Genomic DNA, 18,263 nt, shown 5'->3' on the forward strand with positions numbered 1-18,263 from the left:
AATCACCCTCAAGGAAGGAGCTGTACCGTGGTGGTGCATAAAACACGATCCATTCCTCTTCGCATGAAGGAGCCATTGAAAAACGAGTTGGAAAACCTAGTCAGCCAAGGGGTGATAAAGGAGATCGAAAACTCTGCATGGTTGGCTCCGGTCGTCATCATGACCAAAGATGGAGGAAAGAACATTAGGCTATGTGTGGACTTCAGAGACCTGAATGCCAACATTCAGGTGGACAGATATCCTCTCCCGAGAATTGGAGAGATGTTGAGCACCATTCAAGGGGCAAAATTCTTCAGTGTTTTGGACCTGTCCTCAGCCTATTATCAGATAGAGCTACATCCGGAGTCACAATCCCTGACGGCATTTACAACCCCTTTCGGTAATTTTAAATTCCTGCAGATGCCTTTTGGTTTGGCGTCCGCAGCTGCGGCCTTCCAACGAGTTATGCAGCACATTCTCAAAGACTGCGCAAACACAATGTGCTTCCAGGATGATATCCTGATTTACGGATCCAATGAGAAGGAACACAATGAAAACATCAAGGGAGTGCTAGGAAGACTGAGAGAAGTAAGTTTCACCATCAGAGTGAGCAAATGTAAGTTGGGGGTGAGCTCAGTGGACTACTTGGGCCACACCATTTCAGAAGAAGGCATCAAACTGAAGTGCGACCTAGTTAATGCGGTGAGAGATGCCCCCACGCCAAGCAACAGAGAAGAGGTGGTGTCATTTCTTGGATTGGCGGAGTACATGGTGAAATTCATCAAAGATTTCGCCACCAGGTCTTACCCGTTGAGAAAATTGGTAAAGACAGATAGCATCTTCAACTGGGGAAAGGACCAAGAGACGGCGTTTAAAGAAATCAAAGAGGCAATCATACAGGCACCATTCATAGGAAAATTTGATCCAGAAAGAGACATAATAATATCCACAGATGCAAGCAACAGAGGAATAGGTGCCAGTTTAGCACAGAGGGTGAACAAGGAAATAAAGGTAGGTGCTTTTGCGTCCAGAACCCTCACTGCTCCTGAAGCTAACTATTCTACGGTGGAAAAGGAGGCCCTAGCTGTATACTGGGCAGTCAAACATTTCAAGTACTACGTGTGGGAGTGCAATTCGAGGTGCATACAGACCACAAGACTTTGGTGCCTTTGTTTACAAAAAAAAATATGGAAGAAATGACCCCGCGAATAGCTAAATGGGTATTGGGTCTTCAAGGCTTCAACTTCAGAGCTGTATATATTCCGGGACAACAAAACAAGGTGGCGGATTACCTCTCAAGGGCTCCTGTCTTCTGTGAGGCTGAGGAGGAGAAAGGGGACGATGCAATTTTAGAAGTAAGCTTAGCAGCAGTGGCGAAGGAAGATTGGGAAACCCAAATGGAACAAGACGAGACCTTGAAGAGGGTGAAGAGATATATCGTATCAGGATGGCCAAACAAATGTAAGGAACTGGATACCAAAATTCAACCGTACTGGAATGTCAAGGAAGACCTTTCGGTGGAGGGGAAATTCATTTTGAAATCTGAAAAACTAGTCCCTCCAGAGGGGTTGAGGAATCAAGTGATCTTATTGGCCCATGAAGGTCATTTGGGCAGACGTCTATGCAAATCCAGGTTACGGGCACACTACTGGTTCCCAGAAATGGATCGAGAGATGGAGGAAAAAGTATGCAATTGTTATGCGTGCAGCTTGAGTGACAAATCAAAAGTAAGTAAACACTCTCCTTTGATCCCAGTGGAAGTGCCTATGGCACCCTGGCAAAAGCTGGGTTTCGACATTACGGGCCCCATTCATGGTAGAGGCCCGCAGGACTGGTACCTGTTGGTTTTGATTGACTATTATTCTAACTGGATAACTCACAAGATGGTATACAACATCAATACCAAGTCTTTGATTCACTTCTTAAAGGAGGTGTTTTCAAGGGAAGGTATTCCTACAATGATAATAACGGACAATGGCGTACAACTGACCTCGGAGAAGATGAAAGAGTTTGTGAGACTGCTCGATCACCCATATCCGTACTCCTTTATATTGTCCCAAGGCGATTGGCAAAGTAGAAAGAGCGAACCGCTTGCTGAAAGAATGCATGAATCTGGCCAGCAAGTCGGGGAAAAATGTGGAGGAGGCAATCATGGAAACGCTGTGGGCATATCATACCACCCCAAACTCCATGACAGGATACTCACCGTTTGAGCTGCTGAGAGGAAGGAAGGCCGGATCTAAGCTTTCTCCAAATTGGATGGGCAAAAAGGTTCAAGTGGAAATTGATCAGGAGGAAATGAGAAGGAAGATTGAAGAGAAATAAAGCAAATACAAAGAATGGTATGACAGGAAGTGGGGTGTCAAGGAGAAGAACCTCAAGGAAGGACAGAGGGTGTACATCAGAAAGCCCGATAAATTAGGAAAAAAAGGAGACAAATTCTACGCCCCAGGGAAAGTAAACGAAGTAAAAAGAAATGTAGTAGTCATGGAAGACGGGAAAATGTGGAGCCAGGACCAGGTAGTTCCTGTTACAGTTAGAGACAACAAAATAGGTAAGGGGAATGCTGAGGCGGGGGACAGAAGGCTGGAAAGCGGGCAGAGGAGAGAAAGCTTCAGACAAAGAACCTCCCCGTTCTGGCACAGGCAGTACAGCATGAGTTAACTGTTAGTTGCCCCACCTCCAATAGGATTCATTACATTGTTCAACTTGTTAATCCCATTTTGGGAACTGTGATGTGGTCTTCTGCGCAAGACCATATTCTTAAGACTTTTGCAATTCCATTTGGATAAGGTTGTTTTCCTCCTTCATCTGTGTTCCCACCCTCACCCTCCTTAGGTCCTCATTCCTCCTTTCTTCCCTCTTGCTTGTTCCTCGCCTCCACCTTATCCCCCTGCGTTCTCCCTAGTGAGGATGATGTGTTATGACTTCACCCTTGGTTTCTCCCCCTCCTTTCCACCCCCTTGTCTGTCCCTCCTTGGTTCACCCCGTACTCTCTGTTGGAGGCAGAGATAGAACGTTCGGATGTTGACTGTGACCAGACTCGACAAGCTGGGAGCACCGTGGTTTGAAGCTACTCAATAAAGTGCTTTTGAACACTATCAGTGTGGACATATTTCACTACAGACATCTTTTCACTAGGTTGGTACTGCTATGCGCAGATGCAATGGCTTCCTGCCAGCTTGTACTGAGGTAAGTCCTTCCAGTATTTATGCTTCTAATAATCCGAAGTATGTTTCCTATTCTCCAAACTTAACTTGAAGCGATTTCGTTCACTTCTACGGGTTGCTATTTCCTTCGGCGCCTTCGCAAACCAACGATTCCTCGAACGGCGGCGATGACGTGTGTCCTTTTCACAGCACCTTCGCCATTATGTAGTTGGAGGAGCGTGCATGGAAGAAGAAACTGCCAATTTACTCCATTATGGGTAAATACACATGATTCCAACCGTCTGAGGAGTGTAACGGCAGGAAATGAGGGAGTTCTACAGCATGAAATGAGATGCTGAGACCAGTGGTGAGACTGTGTCATTTTCAGGAGAATGTGCATTTAAATATAGAACTGTACAAACAACTCCATTGGGAAGCAGTAGTTCCCAAACGGAGAAGACTCTGCAGGCCTGCTGTTATCAAGCATCTGGAAATACAGATGTAAATTTACTGCACCACAAGTGCCTTTCAAACAGCAGCATGCACAGTGTGGGGTAAACGCAAGGTTATAATCTCATAAAAGTAAGACTAAGAAAACATATCGCTGCACAAACTGCTGTTTTTTCTCAGTTGCACAGAAAGAGTTTCTTCAAGGTAGATGTATTTTCTCATAGTGTAAGCCACAGTAAGATAAATCAGTGTCACAAATCATATTCGCTCCTGGAGTGTGAACGTTGGAGAGGTATTTGAGATAACTGGCGCCACCTGCTAAAAGAGGGTAAATCAGAGGAAAAATACTTTCAATGTGTTCAAATTATGTTATATTTTATAAAGTTTCTATTTTTCAGGAACTCAAATTGTAAAATTCCTGTGAGTAGCTATATGAATGCTGGGAAAGTATAAGAATAGTGTCATCATTCTAAGATTCAGTTTTTAGAATAATTCACCGTACTTCTATGCACGTGATACATTGATTGCACACCTTATAGAACAAGATTATACTACAGGAGATTGAAACTTTATGATAAGTAGTTAGGTGATTACACAATCAGATAGGCTACGGAAATGCCGAGAAACTCTTAGATATTTGGAAGAAATCAGTTATCGTGCTAGTGAAAAATAATTGTTTAATTAACCCCACTGCTGTGCTTCACACATGAATGTATCGGGCATCCTTAATGCAGCGTGCGTGCTACATCAACTTTTAATATATGCATAGAAAATGTATTATGATATCTAGGTACCATAATATGTACCCCAAAAAACCCTGCCATTTACCCTGTTCCTTACCTGTATTCCTATTTAGCGCATATTTTCGAGATACTTTTCCACGTGTATTCTACCACAGATTGCTTTTTTTGATATGAAATTGCCCTACCTTATAACCGCTGTCTGATCACATAATTTATTAGAGAGTTTCAGTAAAACGTTGCCCAACACCTACTACAGCGAACTGCGTCATATGAACATAGGAGCATCATTGCATAGACCCAGGAGTAGTACAACCAAATGCAGGTGTGACCTCACACGCTTCTCCATATTTATAGGATGATCTCATGTGCGCACCACTAAAAGTCATGGGCCTCATTTATGATGCCGTGCGTCACTTTTACGCCGCCGGTGCGTCACTTTTTGTGACGCACCAGCAGCGTAAAAAATGTGCCTTGTTGCACCATATTTAGAAAGTGACGCATCTAGGTAGATGTGTCGCTTTGTAAACCCCTGCACTACATTATACCTGCGCCAGATATAATATATGCAGGGGGGGTTCTGATGCAAGAAAAGGTCATAGAAGTGACGCAGTGAAATCTATAAGATTTCACAGCGCCACTTCTGGGACGCAAATGCGTCAATTTCTTACGCCTGCCTCACAGCAGGCGTAAGACTGACACAGGCCCTTTCACATGGGGTTTGCCCCATGTGAAAGGACACATTACTGGAGTTGCGTCACTTTTGTGACACACCCCAGCAATGCGTCACTTTTGTGCCATACAGATACGTCAAAAATACTGACGTATCTGTAACTCCTTGCGCAATGATGGGTCATACTGTAAATATGACATATAATTGGTGTCGCAAGGAGGGCACAATGAAAAGTGACGCATCGCTGTTTTCACGCAGCTATGCGTCACTTTTCATAAATGAGGCCACATGTCTTTAGAAAAAGGATATTTGAATGAGTTCACACTTCAAAGATTTACATAACTAGAGTTGTCTGAGTTCTTCTCACAACATGGGTATATATAAGTTCCAGAGGCTGCCCCCTGGCTCCCAATAAACTGGCCTCATGTTTTTGTCTTCTGAACCTGCGAGGTTGATTAATGTGCAAGTTGTCCTTTTGGCAGGAATATAGCGAGGAGCCTGATGTTGATGTTAAACAGGGCCCTTATTTAAGTGAGCCTTGTTGATAGCATTGTCTTGAATTTTATCTTCAAGTTCACCAGGACAGTGGAAGGTTTTTGGAGCTTGTTAGACATGGAGGCATATTTACAAGGGGTTGTGTCATCGGGGTGTCACTTTTTACAATGCTCCGGTGGCACAATGCCCTGCTCCATATTTATAAAATGGTGTCAAGCTGCTTTGTATGGCTTAATGCCGCTTTGTAAATATAATCCCCTTTCACACAAGTATCTGTGTGACAGGGGCATGCAATGGGTGTTGCTTTTGGAATTCCACAGTAACACCCATTGCTTTTTGACACTGCCCCAGATTTACAAGGATGTGTAAATCTGAAGGGGCACAATAAACTAACACCACTGAAAAGCAGACTTTAGAGTGGCACAGTGAGAAAAAACACTTGTATTTCCCCTCTTTTTTGCTATATGTGTCCTGCATTTTACAGCACACATAGAAGGGACAACTCTCGTTTACTGATTGTTTATGTGAAAGAAGGTGTCCCTACCTGCACCAAAACAATCAATTCATGTTGGAAAGTGGGTTATTGGTAGGGGTAGGCATGCACCTACCACTAGAACTAAGCCCACTAACAAGATATAGGGTCCAGAAAGGTCTCAATAAATTAGACCCTTGCTCAACCCCTGATAGCTGTCATCAAACAGTCTGGCCTAATTTAGGAGACAGGTATGTAAAGCATTTAGAAACATCAATAGATTAAATAAGTAAGACACAATAAAAATCCCACACCAATTTTTAAAAATAGAAAATATTTTTATCTTTAAAATGACACCAAAATAATAAAAGTCCATTGTAGAGTAACAGGGATATGAATTTTTAGAGAATAAACACATTCTATTGCTTCTAACCCAACAGCGCCAAATTGGGACATCTGGTTGTGCTTGACTGGGACAAAGTCAAAGTTTGAGGTTGCATTTGTGTAAATGTACAGGCCAGCTACAGGAACCACGAAGGTCCTGCTGATCAAATACCTTAAATCCAGTACAGCATTGCCTTTCCACGCCTCACGTCCTCTATCCTCTTCCTGCATCGGAACTGAGAAGCTGTGAGCTGCGCAGCAAAGCTTTGTAAGGCATTGCGAAGCTTCACGTTACCTTGCACCAGTTTCTGTGTAGCTTGCTCCACAAAGTGCTCCAAACTTCTTCAGGCTACTACAAACATCAGGATCTCCCTCCTGACAGTTTCCGTGTAGATTTAAAGTGTCCAAAACACAAATCCAAAGGTCTAGAATCTCCTGGATGGTCTCTGAAAGGGCTGGACCACATTTCCCACAATGCAGCTGGCCAAATTCTTTAAAAGTCTACTGGGCACACTCCAGGGCGGGAACTCTTTTTGAAAATATTGCAGGGGGTTCTGTAAACCTGTAGCTTCAGGGAATTCACTCCCAAAGGCTTCTTGAGGCTTCTCCAAAATCCATCATGGCTGAAATTTCGGCAGAGCAGTAAGAGCTAGCTAAACACATTCACAGTGTGGTTCATTTCCATAAGCTCCCCCTCCTCTCATCTGCAAATTCCTCTGCTAAGCCTGCCATCTTGCAGGAAGAGGGGTGAGCCTGGCTAGCATTCTCGCCTGTCCTGTTCTCGTTTGAAGCTCATGTTTTATGGCTCACCCCCCCTGCTCTGACATTCCTTTACAGCTGAAGAACCCCCTCCATCAGATAATATCTGGTCATTTAAGCCATGTGTCACCTGATCAAGGCAGCCTGGATAATCCTGTTTGACCTAACTATCAGGAAAGACTGCAGAAAGGCTGGATTTTGGCTTACAGAAAAGAAAGTCTTATAAATACTTTTTTGTACAAGTTATGATAAATTCAACTATGCAATTTATTGGATTTATCCATACTATTCTTCTAAGACTTTGAATAATATGTTATTTTCTTCTTAGTAGTAACTATGCATGCATAAAATATTGCAATTTTATCCTATGGGCTAAGTTTCTACAATGTGGCCAAAAATACAGTGGACAGAATTCCCTCAGCAGGGTTTATAAAACATCATTTAAAAGGACCCTGCTTACAGTTACATAACTCTCCACCCCATGGACACTTAGGGGGGGGGGACTTTGGGGGCACCTAATATGTAACAATAATGTAGACTATCACTTTTAAAGTCCAATCGAACCAAAGTTACATTTTTAGTTAATTTACGTATTAAAAGCAGTGCTGCAGATCAGGGCTGCTTTTAAAATTAGCTAATATCCAGGGACCCGGTAGCACACGCCAAATAGCAACTGAGAACGAGATACAGTCAGACCCTCTGCCCTCTTTCGATCAAACGCGACGATAATCCATCCAACTGTGAGCCAACTTGAGTGACAAAACGAAGATATTATTTCTCATGAATCAGGAGTTCACAAGCCAGTAGGCAACTTAAATGCCATAACAAAAGCACCTCCCTCCCAGCGAAAATTGTGCCATTCTCATACCAATTTGAAGGGGTGAGCAGAATTTGCGTAGTCGCGCTATGCAAAGCTCTGCAAAATGGTAAAAAATCTCTGAGAGCACGGAAAAGTTCTGCGAACACACAGAATTGCTTGTTCCGCCCGTTCGCAATGCTTTTTTCCTGTTTACATTTCTAAATACTAGGCCCAATAGCTTTTCCCCGTGGGTAGCAGAACTGAAAATGTGATAGACAATTTGTATGTTCAAGATTGTCCAGTTGCTGCTCTTGTTGCGAATCAAGACTGGTGTTGTATCGCACATAATTGTTTTTCCTATTTCTTCTTTATTCAGTGTATGTTTTGTCACATTATCACATCAACAAGTTGTTTAGAGTGCCTTTTAATGTTTTTGCCAATTTTTTTGTTATAACATGCACTAATTGAAACTTATCCGTACTTATCTGACTCATGAAATAATGTGGATGAAAGGTCCTTTAACTAATAGAATGAGTAAGCAAATAAATACAATAAGTCCATATGAATTGAATGTATTGTCTGTAGTGTGTTAAATTGCTTCAACAGCATATGAATGTGATTGTTAGGACAATTTCTTTTCTTGTTCAATTATATGACCCTGTCCAGCCGCCTAGGACCAAACCCCTTCTTGCTATAACGTTTAAAATGACCTTGGCACTCAGCAGTGCATGCATGGAAGTGCAAAGAAAGACTGATTGCCTCTAAACTTCCAGCCCAATTACATACTAAGGGGTCTATTATGATGGCGGGCGGAGGGTAGGGAGGTCCCGCATGGGCAATTATGATGTGCCTGCCACACTGGTGGGCGCATCCCACGTTTTTTGCATTGCGGCAGGCAGTGCTGTCAGCAGCACCAGCTGCAATTAAAAAAAGGTATTTGTGCATTTGCATGCTCAACGTGGCAGGCACCGCATAATGTCTGCCACTTCATCCATGCAAATGCAGGGGGGTATCATAGGTACCCCTCATCTACCCCCCAACCTCCCAACATCCTGGGGGCCCACAGCAGGCCCCCAAATCAGGAATCTGCATGCCTTTGCCGCCACAGAAAGGCTGCTTCCTGCTGGCATTGTAATATGGCTGGCGGTGTCCAGGGAAGACATGGCTTGGCAGTTCGGGCTGGACTGTTCCCATGAGGCACAGGGTCAGACTGATTTGCATATAGCCATGTCTAAACTGGGGTGGTAGAGTGGGCTAAAGAACGGTGATGGATTAGACCCAGATCTTTTGACTGGGTGTGAGTGTTTGATTGATTCTGATGCTCCGTCCATCACCACCCCCTTTTGTACCGCTTTTGGCCACTATAAGTGTGGCAGGGTATGCTCAGACGTGAGACCCTTGCTCACTTTGCCAATGGATTCAAGCAAGCCGGGCTGAAGACAGCTGGAATGCCAGAAACCGGTCCTCGGAAGCTTGTTTCCGGTCCAGGGAAGACATGGCTTGGCAGTTCGGGCTGGACTGTTCCCATGAGGCACAGGGTCATACTGATTTGCATATAGCCATGTCTGAACTGGGGTGGTAGAGTGGGCTAAAGAACGGTTATGGATTAAACCCAGATCTTTTGACTGGGTGTGAGTGTTTGATTGATTCAGATGCTCCGTCCATCCCCACCCCCTTTTGTACCGCTTTTGGCTGCCATAAGTGTGTCAGGGTATGCTCAGATGTGAGTCCCTTGCTCACTTTGCCACTGGATTCAAGCAAGCCAGGCTGATTACGGCTGGAATGCCAGAAACCGGTCCTCGGAAGCTTGTTTCCGGTCCAGGGAAGACATGGCTTGGCAGTTCGGGCTGGACTGTTCCCATGAGGTACAGGGTCAGACTGATTTGCATATAGCCATGTCTGAACTGGGGTGGTAGAGTGGGCTAAAGAATGGTGATGGATTAAACCCAGATCTTTTGACTGGGTGTGAGTGTTTGATTGATTCAGATGCTCCGTCCATCACCACCCCCTTTTGTACCGCTTTTGGCCGCCATAATTGTGGCAGGGTATGCTCAGACGTGAGTCCCTTGCTCACTTTGCCACTGGATTCAAGCGAGTCGGGCTGAAGACGGCTGGAATGCCAGAAACCGGTCCTCGGAAGCTTGTTTCCGGTCCAGGGAAGACATGGCTTGACAGTTCGGGCTGGACTGTTCCCATGAGGCACAGGGTCAGACTGATTTGCATATAGCCATGTCTGAACTGGGGTGGTAGAGTGGGCTAAAGAATGGTGAAGGATTAAACCCAGATCTTTTGACTGGGTGTGAGTGTTTGATTGATTCAGATGCTCCGTCCATCACCACCCCCTTTTGTACCGCTTTTGTCCGCCATAAGTGTGGCAGGGTATGCTCAGACGTGAGTCCCTTGCTCACTTTGCCACTGGATTCAAGCAAGCCGGGCTGAAGACGGCTGAAATGCCAGAAACCGGTCCTCGGAAGCTTGTTTCCGGTCCAGGGAAGACATGGCTTGGCAGTTCGGGCTGGACTGTTCCCATGAGGCACAGGGTCAGACTGATTTGCATATAGCCATGTCTGAACTGGGGTGGTAGAGTGGGCTAAAGAACGGTGATGGATTAAACCCAGATCTTTTGACTGGGTGTGAGTGTTTGATTGATTCAGATGCTCCGTCCATCACACCCCCTTTTGTTCCGCTGGCGGTGTCTAGCAGGCATCGCCACCATTTGCAACCGTTTCCCCCTGATCGACTCGTCGACCGGGCGGAAAAGCGGCGGACGGTCTTCCCGTCCGCCGCGTTCCCCCGCCATCATAATATGGAAAAGGGATTTAGGAGGTGGGCGGGGGATGATGTTGGGTGGATCTTCACCACGATGCAGGCGGTGGTGATCTACCATACATCATAATAGACTCCTTAGGTCTTATAGGTAGTTTCAATCTCCCTGATCCCTTATCTACTATGGACTTTTAGGGTAGGTCAAGCAATTTTAAGTTGCGCAAGAAAAAACACAAGGGGTGCACCGTATTCTTGAAAACACAACACATCCCTAAGTTTTTTAAATTATGCAGCGCAGGGCTGCTGAATTGCTTGCAGCGCCATGTCATTTATTTGAAAATATGCCCATGGTCTTATTTCTGCAAGTTGAGGCATAATTGTTCTGCCTTCTCTGGTGCCATTTGAAGTCCATTTTTGAGCTGTCTATGGAACTCCATGTAAATAATGTTGCAGTTGTTTAGACAACTCCTTACTGAAGATCTTGTACACTCTAGATTGTGATTGTATATCTGTAATCTGAATATTTGTTCTGAAACAAGAGACTTACAGGGTCACCCATTTACTACTCCATTTACTGGTGATGAAAAGAAGATATCCGTGTTAAAGGTGACTCCCAGGTTTTCAGCTATCTCTGCATGGTCTGAGGGAGTGCCAAAGTTTCTGAACCATGCAAATAGAAGCCTTTGTTGTTTATTGCTTCCCACAAACAAGATCTTTATTTTTGCGTGTTTGAGACACAAAAAGTTGTTTTTCGTCTAATGAGAAGCAAGGTCAAGGCATTCAGTTATGTTAGCCTGGATGCCTAGGCCATTGTTTTGATGCCTGTGAATTTGAGAAGTGTTGGCTCATGTTTGGAAATGGAATTAGGGCCCGATTTAGATCTAGGCAGTAATGGTCCCGCTGTCACTTTTTCAATGGATTCATTGCCTGCCTACTTGGTGGATTGCCTGCTCTATTTGGACATTGGTGAGTCCAGGAACAAAAGACCACCAGAGTCCCACTGACTCTACAAGGAATTCTCACCTGCATTGACTGCACCATAGGCGGAAGCAGCCGCCAGGGGAAGTGAAGCCAAGATGACTGTTGAGCTAATCATGGTTTGGCTTTCCATCTAAGTAACTGTGGTGGGCATACCTCCTACTTTGAGTTGGCAGAATCTAAGTAAATGAGGCAAGAACTTACCTTTTTACAGATTTCCACTTCAGTTTCCATCTTGAAACCCATCATCTATTTTCTATGCTGCTCCGACTCCAAGATGATGCTAAATTAATTACTTGTCGCAGGTATCTAAGGTAAGCAACTTTTACAATTCTCTTACTATGACTCATGTGTTCAAAATTGCTGTAGCCTACTGAATTTTTGCATTGCTCTTACATTTTTTTTTACTTGTTTGTTTTATTGCATTTTTCAGGAAATGATAAAAGAGAAGAAGAAATTACATTGTTGGCCCAGTGTTGCTCATTCGAACCACTCATAGATAAATATTGTTAAAAAGACAGTTGGCCACACATAGCATTGATAGCACAGTCATTATGAACAACAAAACAAAAATACAGGCTCATGTAACAGCAGGAGTACATACCCTAGCAGTTCCATGCCAAATGAATGACGTCGGCATGCACCATCACACATCTCTGACAGCAGCCTGTCTTCGTACAGTCAATCTTTGCAAGCAACACAGCAACACAGGAATGACAAAGATACTGTGTAGGTGTTTGAAGTGCAGGAGTTTATGCTTATAATTATTAGATCGCTAGATCACTCTCCTATGCCGCACGTGCTCCACCACCCATCATTGGTCGGAGTGCCTGCGCCTGTTGATACAGCCAGGAAGTTAAATGCTCACCGCCAGGTGCGGTAATAATTGTTGTTAGTGGGGGGAAGTCTGTAGATTCCTCTGTCTCAGGGTATAGTGCAGTGACCAGTGCCACTCTCGTTCTATGCACAAGAAAGCGGACCAACGTGTTTACGTCCCGGTTTGTTGTCAAGTCTGCCAACATATGTAATTGACCATCTCTTAACATGTTGCCCATGGGCATGTTTTGATCCCATGCCCATTCTTTGGTTTGTAAGCTATGTTTCCCAGTAGGCGTTCTCCTCAGCCCGCTTGGAAGGATAGTGGAAAGACGGTAGGAGTGGGCCTGCATATTCTCAGGCCTCTTGGAACGGTGATCGTACATCCGGATGGAACCAAAAGTAGGCATACTGGACCTGCACAACCACATAACACAGGTAGAAGTTGGGTAGCCCAAAACCACTTCTCTTGAAGTGTTGAATACAAGTTTTCCAACCCACCCACACCTGCCCCCGCCCAAATCAGTCAGATCAACATCCCCTTAAGGGTCTTAAAAAAGGATACTGTAATTGGAATAGGTATATTCAAAAACAGGTATAGAAAGCTGGGCAGAATGACCATTTTAATGATTGCGATGTGTCCTGCTATTGATAAGGGCAAAGTGATCCAGCGATCTATTTGGCCAGATAGTTGATCAATGGCCGAACCATAATTTAGCCTCACTACTTCCGAGGCCGTGCAGTGGAAAATTACTCCAAGATACTTGGGGGGATCATCGCACCGGAGCAACGGGAAGTCCAGTGTGAATGGTGTAGTGGCATCTGTCAGATTTTTCCAATTAATGACGAGGCCAGAAAAGACACCAAAATCCACCACCTCTCTCATAATAGGTTTAGAGCCGGCTCACGGAGGAACATAAGCATGTTGTCCACATATAGTGACGCAAGTAATGGACCTTGGTGGAAACCTATGCCATGCTGCAGGTGCAACTCCTGTAAATGTTGCACAAAGGGGTCAATTGTGATTATACAGAGAAGGGGTGAAAGCAGGCAACCTTGACATGTGCCCCTTGACAAGGTGAATTTATCAGATAATACCCCATTGATAAGTAGCTGTGCGACTGACCTAGTATACAGTTGGCGGAACAGTGACTGAAAATTTTGAGGGAAGCCTAGTTTGGTCAGCGCTGCATGCCAAAAATCCCACTCTAGGGAATCAAATGCTTTTTTGGCATCTCATAATATCAATGTGGCAGGGAGCGCTGGGTTGATCTGATTGATGATTGCAAACAGAAAACGTAAATTTACTGAAGTGGACCTGTTCAACATTAACCCCGATTGAAAAGGGGGATATAATCTGCCCAATTATAAGCGAAATACGTGTGGACAAGACTTAAGCTAATATTTTATAATCCAGGCTTAGGAGGGACAGTGGCCTAAAAGAGGAACAATGATCAGCCGGCTTGCCCGGTTTCAATAGCAAAGTTACTATCACCTCGCGCATAGTGGGGGGGAAGTTCATCTGATTTTAGCACTTCTGCATATACCTCCAATAATTGCGGGACAAGTTGCTCCTTGTACATTTTATAAAACATGCCAGTGAGACCGTCCGTGCCAGCGGCCTGCGAGCCATGCAGGCTTTCTATTGCCTCAATGATCTCATCTGCACCAATAGGAACTCTTGCTGCCCCCTTTCTATCCACATCATTGCTATTTCATTTCTGCCAGCGCTTCGCCAGTGCATGGCAAGCACGTAGTATAGAGGTAAGTGTATTAGGACAAAAAGTTTGATTGAATGACAGCACTATCTATGACATACGTCCCGTTTGAATTGAATTGAATAGAATACACACTTATATAGCACATGACTACCCGAGGCCATCCAAGCTCTTATTGTAACACATTGAAAACATAGAACTAATCGGGGAAAGAGAAAGGTTTTAAGCTGCTTCCTAAATTTAAGCTAACTAGATTCCAGTCGTAGATATTCTGGAAGCTGGTTCCAAAATTTGGCTGCATTATATGAAAACCGCCGACCTCCAGTTCGTGTCTGCTTGATCATAGGAACTGCGAGAAGTTGTTTGTTTTTGGATCTCACAGTTCAATAGGGGCGATGTAATTGCACCATTGACTGGAACAGCGGAGGGTCCTTCCCAGAAATGGATTTGTGTACAATACACATAGCCTTAAACCTAGTTCTTTCCTGGATAGGGAGCCAATGCAACAATCTAAGTACAGGCCTGGCTGAATCACGTTTGTAATATTCATTAGAAGGTGGGCTGCACAGTTCTGAACAATCTGAAGTATCTTAGTAGTTCCTTGTGGTGCACCCCAATAAATTGCATTTGCATTTTCCAGCCAGGACAGTATAAGTGCCTGGACTAATATACGTCTGGCATCAAAAGGAAGGAGTTTGAGGATCTTCCTTCACATCCTAAGAAGTCCATAGCAATTAGCTGCATCTTTGTGAGCTTGTATTCTAAAATTCAAATTGTTGTCAAAACAGACTCCCAAACTCTTTATTTATTTCTTTGTTGCAGGAGGGAGATCTAGCCTGCTGGGCCACAACATGTCTATATTCATGGGTGCAGAATGGCCCAGGTGCATAAGTTCTGTCTTTGCTCCATTCAGTTTTAGGAATGACTTGTCCATCCACTGAGATACCTTCCCAAGGCATGATGTTAAGCCTGGCACAGATTTATCTTGTTGACTGAGGGACACCACCTCTTCTATCTCAGACAGAAGAGCGGTTTCCGTACCCTGTTGGCATATGAAACCTGTCTGAGTGGGATGAAGGCAGTTGTTTTTCTCCAGAAAAGCTGCCACTACGGAGTAAACATATTTTTCAGTTAGTTTGCTTATTCCAGGCAGCAAGGAGATGGGTTAGTAATTTGCCCATTACTCAGGGTCAAGGTTTGTCTTTTTCAAAACAGCTTTAACTCTTGCCTGTTTCCATAGAGGGGGAACCTGCCCAATTAGGAGGGAAGTGTTTATCATGTCCTGAATAACTGGGGAGACTAGTACTGAAACCAGATTTAGAATGGCCGGGGGGTGGGATCAACAGGAGAGCCTGATTTCAGTTGCCTAAGAAGTCCCTGCAGGAAGGGTAAAGTCAAAGGGGGGAACTCTTCCAGCACAGCTTGCTGTTTAGAAGTGGGAATATCAGTAACAGGATTAGTTTCCCGAAAGGTCATGTAGGTATTATGGACTTTGGAAGAAAAGAAATTTGCTAGTTCATCGCACCACCGTTGGGCACTTTCAGGATCAGTGGGGGGACAGGGAGGTGTGATAAGGGTTTTTGTGATTTCGAAAATTTCCCGGGGGAATGCGACGAGGAAAAAACTTACTTGAGCAGCTTTTATTTCATTTTTGTAGAGTTTGAGTGCTTCTTTATGATTACATTTGCTAACAGCTGTAAAGTCGTTCCTCCATTTCCTTTTGTATTGTTTACACGATTGTTTAAGCTGGCTAAGTTTCTGAGAATATCAAGTTTTTTTGTTAGATACTACTCGATGACAGGATTTAACCCTCGGGAGGACTGAATCCAAGGAGGAGTCCAGCCAACTGTGAAGATTGTCATTAGCGACTGTAAGATTTGGATGTGGTATAGGAATCAAGTTTTTTAACTAGGTTGCTCAGCTTTCCACAGAGAGTTTAGACCAGATGCAACCACATTTTCTGTTCTAATGAAAGGCCGTAGGGAGTCTTGAGGAGTCCAGATAAATGATAATAAAAAGTGGTCCAACCAGGGAACCAGAATGGGCTCAGCCACTATGAGATCCTGAAGTTTAGTGAATAAGGGGTCAAGCAAAAGCCCTAAATTATGGGTGGGACTGGACACTATGTGCTTAAATTGAAACGTTTCCAGACCTTCAAAAGGGTCCTGAGTAACAGTGGAATTCAGATCATCGAAATGTATATTAAAATCACCAAAAATAAAAAAAAATGATGAAAGACTGGCACAATTAGCAGCAATATCTGGGAGTTCTTTACAGAAGTTACCCAGTGCTCCTGGGGGGTGATATATTAAAATTACTGAAAAAGTACAGGTGGGTGAAAAACTAATTGCATAGGCTAAGCTCTCGCAATTAGGTACAGGATTACTGGTAGTTCTGCATTTGTACTATTGAAAAAGAATTTCTGGTCTCATATTTTCAAGGAGTGAGTGAATTAGACCAATAAGTTTAATTGACACTATTCAAAAGGTCGTTGGCAGGGTCATCATAAATCGAATTGAGACGTGGCTAATAGACAATGGCATTATGTCCCATTTTCAGGCGGGGTTCAGACGTAATGTTGGTGCTATGGACCAGGTATTCCGGTTCTGTGCAGTCTATTGGAAAACAGTGTCTATCTACAAGGGAAGCTTGTATCTGGCTTTCATAGACTTGAAAATAGCATTTGATGTCATTCCCCACGCCAAACTCTGGGAGGTTATATTGGGTATGGGCTTCCCTGTTTATTTGTTTCACTATATCATTAAGCTCCATGAAGACAACTACGCTAGGATTCGGTGGGGGAGTCAAGGCCAATTGACAGAGAGGGTACCAGTCAATAGAGGGGTGCGGCAGGGTTGTGTGATGGCGCCGACATTGTTCTCCCTTTTCATAAATGGGGTGGTGGACCACTTACGGGAGGAACCCGCGGATGCCCCTGTCCTAGCTGGAGAGAAAACCCCCACACTTCTCTTTGCGGACGATACCCTCCTGATGTCCAAAACCCCTAAGGGTCTACAAACATTGCTTGACCGTTTCAGTATCTTTGGTAAAGAACGTGGGCTAACAGTCAATACTACAAAAACGAAAATGATGGTACTATCTGCTAAAAGGAATTCGAAGAAAGTCCATCTTTCCCTGAATGGTACCCCCCTAGAAGTGGTGGATGAATTTGATTACCTTGGGGTCAGGCTTTGTAACAATATGAAATGGGACTCCCATATATCTAAAATGGTCCTACATCTTAAAAGGGTCTCCGGAGCCATCTTAAAGAACCAGCGACTTTCAATCAGTAGACCGGTAGTGAGGTTCCGTGACGATTTGAACCCGTGTTTTCAAGTTTGTCGGAAATACATAATATTGGTATCAGCGAACCGCAAATGATCCATTTAGTATATCCTGGTGTTTCCGCTACGCTACGAGCAAGAGCACCCCCTTTTATAAACACATTTCTGATCTACCCACGGCATCCATCTTAGATCATGGCCGCCATTTTGTGTTTCTTGCCCTCACATACGCAATAACCTCTGATCACTTCATTTCGATTAAGGACACGTAACCTTAGCCGGAGATTCACCTCTTTCATGACACGTGCACCTTAAACCAGATCACGCTGTAGCTGCATGACTCGACAAAGGCTGCCTCCTCTGCCCGAGGCCAGTCCTGCCAAACTGGTCTTCGTGTCCATTGTCCTGATCATGATTAGGCGGCCGAAGCCGGTAGCCTTGCCCATTTACAACCCACAAACATCCCTTATCCCACTTTTCTATCTTCCACACCTGGCTCTGTTTCTTTCTTTCTGAATCTTTATTAGGGGGAGGTAACGAACTTTACGATGAGGCGGTCCGGGTCCTGAATGCAATATTGACAGAGAATTGTGACAAACTAGTGGGAACCCCTCTCTTCGCAATGTTTGGCCTCAGATATTATCGACGGTTCCTGTGTAACGCCAAATATTTATTGTTTTAGACACAAAGGTTTTGGGAATGTATTACATGTAAAGAATTTGCCCCTAGCTTAAAATTCAGTATATAAGGAGCAACCCTCTTTGTACAAATCGAACAGGCTCCTAGTTACTGCCCGTGTGT

Source organism: Lissotriton vulgaris, chromosome 2_1 (genome assembly GCF_964263255.1).
Source record: "Lissotriton vulgaris chromosome 2_1, aLisVul1.2, whole genome shotgun sequence".
Taxonomy (NCBI): Eukaryota; Metazoa; Chordata; class Amphibia; order Caudata; family Salamandridae; genus Lissotriton; species Lissotriton vulgaris.